Source organism: Apium graveolens, chromosome 9 (genome assembly GCF_009905375.1).
Source record: "Apium graveolens cultivar Ventura chromosome 9, ASM990537v1, whole genome shotgun sequence".
NCBI lineage: Eukaryota > Viridiplantae > Streptophyta > Magnoliopsida > Apiales > Apiaceae > Apium > Apium graveolens.
Window position 1 is genome coordinate 109,138,884 of NC_133655.1, and position 8,560 is coordinate 109,147,443.

Sequence of the window (8,560 nt, forward strand, 5' to 3'; positions counted from 1 at the left end):
GGACAATGACAGATCTTTAGCAAAATTTTAGTTATGCCTTATTTCTAAGATGTACTGCAGTGAATCAGACTTTACTCTTTGTCTGTTTTTAGCTTAATGCACACACTAATCACTCCATCTGAATGATGAAAATTTATGTGGTGGTCTATGTTATTTTAGATAAAACAGTCAATGTGTCATTATTGCACAAATTCTGAGGACAAGTTCTAAGTTACACGTTCTGATGATTAAGTACTGACGTCCATAACTCGGAACTTGTATGAGTATTTACTAAGATAGGCATTCCTTTTTCGAGTTAAGAAATTATGTTCTGATGACTGTTAAGTTCTGGTATAGGTCTAAGTTCTGATTTCTCAGTCTAATCCTTTACTTGGCTTATCTTTGAATAAAATTTGATAACAGTCTCAGTTTGTACTCGAATATGTTGAAGTGGAAGATTAATAGTCACTGTGATTAGGATTAATGGTATTTGTACTTGAACAGACCACTGTTTCTTGTGTTTTATGCGGTCTAGACCATGCTTCCTCTTTCCAATGACTGTTATTCTTTTTCAAAGTCTAGGGAGACGAGGTAGAATTAATTCTACCTGTCAGCATTAAATATCTTTGCGTCTCTTGGCATTCTCTTGCCTATATAAGCAATCTCTTCACATCAGTCTTTCCATCACATTCTTCTCACACACTTATCCTCCTTCTTCTATCAAAAACACAATGGTTCGATACAACATGTTTTTGAACAACCAAACCTTCACAATGGAGCTAAGTTGTGCCGATTGGCAGCAGGAGTGGCATGTAACAGCCATTCCTGAGGAGATCTGGGATTCTGTCCCACAGGAGGTGCTGACTCACCTTCTATTCTTCTATATGGATTACCATCGCCATCTGGAGTGATTGGAGGAGGAAAGGCAGGAAGCTATCCGTCAGCAAGAGCGAATCATACGACTCGCCATCTTGTTCGTCGAAGATAGGAAGAGGAAGATGACTTAATCTCGTCTTCTTCATGTTCTTCTTCATCATCAGCTTTGTCAGGCTTCTTAGCTAGGACTAAAGCTGTTGACGTTAGGATTAGAAGCTTAGGGAAAATCTTGTATAAGTACTGGTGTCATTTCCATTTCATAAATGTATTGACTTGATATATTAATGAAAATTGTTTTTACTTCAAGACTTTGTCTCTGAGTTATTTTATCTTGTGTTGATAAATCCTGATTGATATTCTGATGACCATTTAAATTGTGCTTTTATTTAAGTTCTGATTCTCTGTCAGCACTTATTCATCGAAATTATCTCGGTCATTTTTAACATGATTTATTTTCAGAATATTAATGTTGCAGTGAAAAATAATTCAATCAGTGCTAACGGTTTAAATTTTGAATTAAAACTGTTTCTCTTGATTAAAGGAACGGTTTTTCCTTGAAACAAGGCAACTAGGTAAGTAATCATTCCTGTTTTCTCGAGCCCAGTAACTATCCGTTATTACTGCATGTCTGACAGGTGTCCAACGGTAATATTTTTTTATAAGTACAGCAGAGAGAAGATTTCTGTAATCTTTTTAATTTCTTCATCTTTTATCTCTCTTCTTACTTTTACTCTCCTTCACTTTACTTTTTCCGTTGTTTTCCTACATACATTATATCAAACAACTATCAGGCATTCTTAATTCTCAATTTTTTCATGGCACCAAAGGATTTAATCATTGATGGAGCAAAGTTTATTCCAAACAACTATGCTGCAATTCTTGATCATGCTGAAGCTCCATCTGAATTGCACTTTGTGCAAGATCTTCTTGCACATAGTGAGGTTGGGTACGCCTTAACTCAGCCTGAATTATTTTCAAGTCAACAAGTTCTGAGGTTCTGGAGGACTGGCATTTTTGATGATGGTGGTAACCGTGGAACTCCCAGTATTATCTTCCAAGTGGGTGATTCATCTTTTGTAGTCACTCCTGGTACAGTACGCAGGGCTTTACATCTTCCCGAGGATTGTACTTTCTCAGTTCCAGAGGACTCAGCCCTTCGGGAGTTAATGGCTGAATTGGGATATGAAAAGAGTCTGACGAAACTTGGACAGTTGAAACGGGCTAATATCAGAAGAGAATGGAGTTTCTTCTTTGATTGCATCACCAAAGCTTTTGGGAACAAATGTTCAAATTTTGATGCTATCCCAATTCTGAGTCAGCACATAGGATATGCTATTATCCATCAAACTCATTTTGATTTTGCAACTGGAATAATTGGTTTTATTGGGGATAGGATGACAGAGGATCGAGATGTTGTTTATTTTGCTAGATTCTGTCAACTTATTTATACGTATTGTACTGCTGAACCCCAGTTAGTCAGCACTCAAACCCCACCTTTTAAGGTTGCAAAAAGATACTTTAACGACCTGATAAATGTTGACACAAAGAAATCAATGGTGAGACAATTACAGATTCCTCAGTCTGTGAAACAGATTCTGGTAAATGCTGATCCTATTACTTACAAATCTGTTTACTCAAATGTTCAACCAACTCACCATAACCAAAATCCATCAACCTCAGTACCTACCTCTCATTCTACTCAACCTACCCTCAGAACTTATCTCAAATCCTATCTCTCCACTTCACAGACTGCTCAACCTTCTTCTTCAGCACCTACTGTGAAGCCTACATCCTCTAAGCCAAAGAGAACAAAAACTGTTCCTCAAATACCTCAAAAAAGGAGGAGATTTACTTTGAGCGATGAATCAGATTCTGAGGAACAGATTCCTTCTTCAGAACATGTGGTGGTTGAAGCTGAGAACGCAACTTCTCAGAAGGATTCTGCAATTGGGGGTTCTAGGCTTCTCAAGAGGCTTAGACGCATGATAGTTCCTGAAACTCCCAAGGAATCCAAATCAACAAGGAAGTATAAGAAACAGAGGGCACAGAGGCCAGTTTCAGATGATGAGGAGGAAGCAGCTAAGGAAGGGGATCAGGAATCTCTGTTCTCACAAGACAATGAATTTGCTCCAGTCACTTTTTCTCCATCAACTCCATCTCAGGAAGCTGTATCTGACAAGGCTAACTCACCATCTGTGTCTCTTGTTGATCCAGGCACAAGTGCTGAAATTGATATTCAGAACCTGGTTGTGCCTGAAATACTTTTCTTAGAAGCTCCAACAGCAAATAATACTTCTACAACACCTGTTATTGATGCTGTTCAAACTCCAGAGTTATCAACAACACCTTCTCTGCATCAAGATGCTGATGATCAGATTTTAGGTGAGCATCAGGATATGGCTGTTGATCAGAACTTAGTATCAGATCAGCAATTAGAGGATGCTGAAGCCTCCATTGCTACTCACACTGTTGTCTTATCAGAAGATACTGATTCTTTAAGTTCTGATGCTGCAAATGTTGGAGATACTGGTGAAGCTGCTACAACTGTAGATGCTGATGAAGCAGGTCCTTCAGGACATACTCCTTCACCGACTCTTCCTAAGTCTGAACTGGTAAAGGAGTTTGTTATCAGGGATGCACCAGTACCTTGGAGTGAAACTCCTGCAGGTCAGGAGTGGACTAAGGAATGGAACTCAGTTTCATGTGTTCCAAATGCTTTACATCTTGCTGAGCACTTGACTAAAGCTGATGAAATGTTAAATTCTGATGATTTTAAAACCCAGCTTAGAGTCACTGCATTGAGTACTAAACATCTACAAGGTCTTCATTCCAATACTCATGCAGAGCTACACAAGATTCAGGAGAACTTTATCAAACAGGAACAAGTTTGGAAAATTGATAAGAAAAAGTTCTTCCAACCTACCATTGACAGGGTTGCTTATATTAAGAAAACTCAAGAGAAGCAACAAGCTCAGATTGATCAAATTCTGACAAATCAAGCTTCTCAGCAATCGCAACTTACTGAAATCCAGACCTCAGTGGAACTACTTATCTCTCTTTTATTACCTACTGATGCCAAAAAGGGGGAGAAGGTAATTAAGTCCAAATGCAAAACCAACAAGACACTGCAAGGAAAGGATGATGGAAAAGATGACCAAGGAACCTCTGGAATGAGTAGTGGTCATAGTCAAGGTAGAAGGTTTACATCAAGACAAGCTAGTCACAGAACAAGTTCTGATACTGGGAAAAGAATAAGTTCTGCTGCTGGTAAAAGGATAAGTTCTGATGAACTTCTAGATCTTGATGAGGAAATGTCAAGACAGTTATTTCTTCAAGAAAATCCAGGGATGGACTTGGAAAGTTTAAATGAAGAAGAAGCCAGACTTAAATCAGAGAAAGTCACATCTAAATCTGAAGCTTCTGGTAAAAAGTTACTTCCAAAACCTAAAGGCATTGTGATCAAAGAAAGGATACATACTGAAGCAACTTTGGCTAGATCACAACCACAGATAGATCCAAGATCCAAGGGTAAAGAAAAGGTTGGTGAACCTATCAAGCCTTATGTACCTCCTGAGGAAGAAGAAATTACTGATGGAAAAGATGATCTTGCTCTGACTACAAGAAAAGTTCTTAAAACAACCTCTGACATGGCTCAAGTTGTTCAGAGTCAAGAAATTGTAAGTTCTGATATTCAAAAGAAGCAAGTAACCTCTGACAGTGCTCAAGTTAACTTGATATCAGAAAATAGAACTAAAACACTCCTACCAGGATTCACTAAAGCAAAACAGACTCAATCTTTGAAGACTACTGCAAGTGGTTTTGAAGCAAGAGTAGTTACTGGAAAGGAGGCTAGAGATAAAACTGGATTGGGAAGTGCTGATGAAAGAAGAGTACACAACACTACCAATGATCCAACTTCCTTGAGTGAACCAGGTATTGGAGCAACTCCTGAGAGATTGAATCAACTGGAATCTGTACAGATGGTTTACCATACCTACTTGAAAGAATACATCATGTTGTATTTCATGACAGATGGTAGGGTTTATCATATAAGACAAAATGCCATTCCTTTGAAGTATTTTGAAGAATTGGAGCATGTACTCTTCTTACTTCAAGTGGATGACAGAATAACAGAGACTGCTGCAAACTACTTAAAAGAACAGATTCAGAGACAGAAAAGGCTTTATTCTGTTAAGTCTGACAGCATATATGTTCCAAAGTACAGAGATCACAATGGTGATATTGTTGATATGAAGCCTAATACTGCACAGATCAGAATGTATCTTGGTATTAAGGGACTTGAATTCAATCTTGAATCTGACAAAGCTTATGTCATAAGACTAGATCAGGAGTTAAGAAAAGCAAAGATTAATGATCTCAGAGCTGCAATCTTTCAAACTGGTGAAGATACTGCAGAGCTTAAAGGTGTTAAAAGGAGAATGATTGATGAACTAAGATATGCTGAGAAATGTTTGTTGAAAAACTATCTCAGAACAACTCCTGACATCAGAGAGATCAGAAAATGAAGAAGCCAAGTCGAAGATCTATAACTGCTTAAATTATGATATTTATACAGATTGAAGTTGTTATCAGAAGTTGAAATTGGTAAAAACTTTAAGGACTGTAAGTTGTAGTTATCTAGTCTATTTCTCATGCATTTGTACTTAATGTTTTTGACATCATCAAATATCTGTTAAACTTGTATATTTTGTTAATTTACAAGTTGGGGGAGATTGTTAGATATATTTGATAATGTCATGGCTAATATGTTTTATGTTTAGCTTTCAGATCTTACGTGAACAGGATAAATCAGTACTTAACTGTTGATCAGTACTTATACTGGAAGTCAGGACTTAAGGATATCAGTACTTATATTATCAGGAGATAATCATCAGAAGATAGATATCAGAACTTAAGTGCTGAAGGACAATCAGATAAGGACAGTAGCTGATTAAAGGAAAGAAGATCGAGATAAACATAAGAAGAGATATGCATGAAGAAGGAATTCCGTGAAGAATGGAATACTTGGATGAAAAGATATCTGACTGATATATTTTAGGAAGCAGAATTATATTCCATATCAATTAGTGATTATCTTGTAACTGTGTAGTATATAAACACAGGCATAGGGTTTACACTATAAGTGTTATCATTATCGAAGTTATTATTCTTTGTAACTCTAGCAGCTCTCGTGATATTTTTTCATCACTGAGAGGTAACAGTTCCATACTGTAACAGAGTTTATTGTTTCAATAAAGTTTGTTTTCTGTTACTTAAGATCTTAAAGTTCGATTTGAGTGTACTATACACTGTATTCACCCCCTCTACAGTGTGTGTGTGTGACCTAACAGTTATGTTTCATTTAAAATTAGTTTTCCTTGGTGATACACACCTTCTTATGAAAACAATTCTTTAATGGATTTTATTAACCTGCGAATACCTTAAGAGTAAACCCAGCACCTAGGCTTGGATTACGGTATTGCATCACAATTCCAATTGGAAGAATTAGGACATTCGTTGGAGCCACCGCATACGATGATCAGTCGTACTGCGATAAAAGTAACTTTTTCTACTAGTAGAAGAACGACACCTTCATATCCCGATTATCACCCTTGCCGCATACGGGCTATGTGTCCTCATTTCGGGTATACACTTCACAGGTCCGTAGGTATATATTGTACCGTCTCCTACAGTACCAGTAGTCTATCCAATACACGAAGTACTTGGATCCTACCCCTCCCTTGTCCTTTAGGAGATCCTATCATATCTCGAGAACTCGAACCACATCGAAGTTCTCCCAAGCATTTTGCTTGTTCATAGGCATAGCTTTACTTTATATATATATATATGTACTTTCGAAAGTTTTCGGAGGAAGTACTAAGGATGTGAGTTGACCGTTGTCAATAGATAATTAAATAAGGGGGAAAAGTTTCTCCTTGAAACTATTTTCAAAATATTAAATAATTCGGGATAATATTCTCCGATGATCTGAAATTATTCGAATGATTTTCGAAATCAGAAAGTAATTTAAATATGGTTCCATGATTTTTAAATCATAAATAAACCCTTTAATAAATAATAACTAATTAAATGATAATCGATAAATAATTAAACCTCGAATGAGTTTACTCTTGTAAAAGAATATTTAAAATAATATTCCTCAACTAGTTTATATCTTTGAAATTAATAATCTTTAATGTTTAATCGGGTTTGAAATAAATAATCATTGGAGTATACTTCTCCCATAATAAAGGAATAGGTATATAATATTTATTATTTGAACAATAAAATATAGTTGAGGGAATATGTTCGTTGAGAAGTTGTTTTAATAAAAGTTCGAGGTATTTTAATATTTCGTAAGTGGATGTTGAGTCCCTTTAAAACGTACTATTATGGACCTGTAATCGTCCTATAATATCACCGAAATGATTCCTGTGTTTTTATCTTGAAATCCTGACCGACTCTCGGTCTTATTATAATACGTTACACTTATAGCAGAATTAGACATTTCACGATATATACTTATCGTACAGCATTGCTATATCATGCAAAATTCAATAACTACGTATCATGGAAAACATGGTACTTATGCAATGATAATAAAACAATCCTTTCACAACACAATGGTAAATGAATTTGGGTTCGTAAACTTGCCTGGGTATCTCGAGGTGGAGGATGCTCTAGGTTCCGCTCGGAAATCTATTAATCATAAACACAATTCGTTAGGTCCCATTCAAATTTACGGCGACTCGCATTCATGCGCTACTTATTATGCACCCTCTCAACTTGTACTACCCTTATTATTCCTTTAATTCCTTATTCACATCATGGTCGCTTCATTTCTCTAAGTATCTTAGGTTCATTTTCATTATCGTCGTCGGCTCCGCTTATGGATTCTACGGTTTCTACTCGCGCGGTCTCGGCTCCGATATTTTTATAAAATTTAAAAATCATTATTTTCACTCGAAATTTTTATGGAAGTTAGGAAACTCAATATGTTACTCTCTGTAAAAATTTCATGATTTATGAACATTTTTAAGTCGATCCTTTATATTTTCAAAGTTCGTAATTCGTAGCAGTTTTTGTCGCGTAAATCACTTTTAGTAAAACGGCCATAACTTTTGATTCGTAAATCGGAATCAAGCGATTTAAGCGCCTAAAAAATCCTTATAAAATTTTCTATCATAATCAAGGGTTATTTTTTAAGAAACTATAGTTTAAAGCTTCGGGACTTTCTGCATAAACGTAAAGTTACGATTTGTTCATTTTAACGGAATTACGTTTACGATCGGGGTTTCGTTTACGCCCTAACTCTTAACACAACCACCAACAATAATTATCTCATCATCAACACACAAAATCCTCTCAAGAACATCATGTTCTTGAGGCAACAACAATCAACCTCACATCTACTTAACTAAACATCAAGATTTCAACAATACCACTTCTAAAACTAGGTTTACATCTACATACTAAATGGATCTTGAAAATGAATCTTAAATAAATTTGGGCCAAAGATTTTTACCTTTCTTGAAAGCTTGTTCTTGAGGATGGTGGAGTCTTGGAAGTGCTTGGTATGATATTTGGAACCTAAAACCACCATTGAAATCAAGAAACCAAAGAAGAGTTACTATTCATACTATTCACTAGTAACTTTCTTGATTTTATTTCACCAATCAAACCTTGATAAAAAGAGAAATAATTT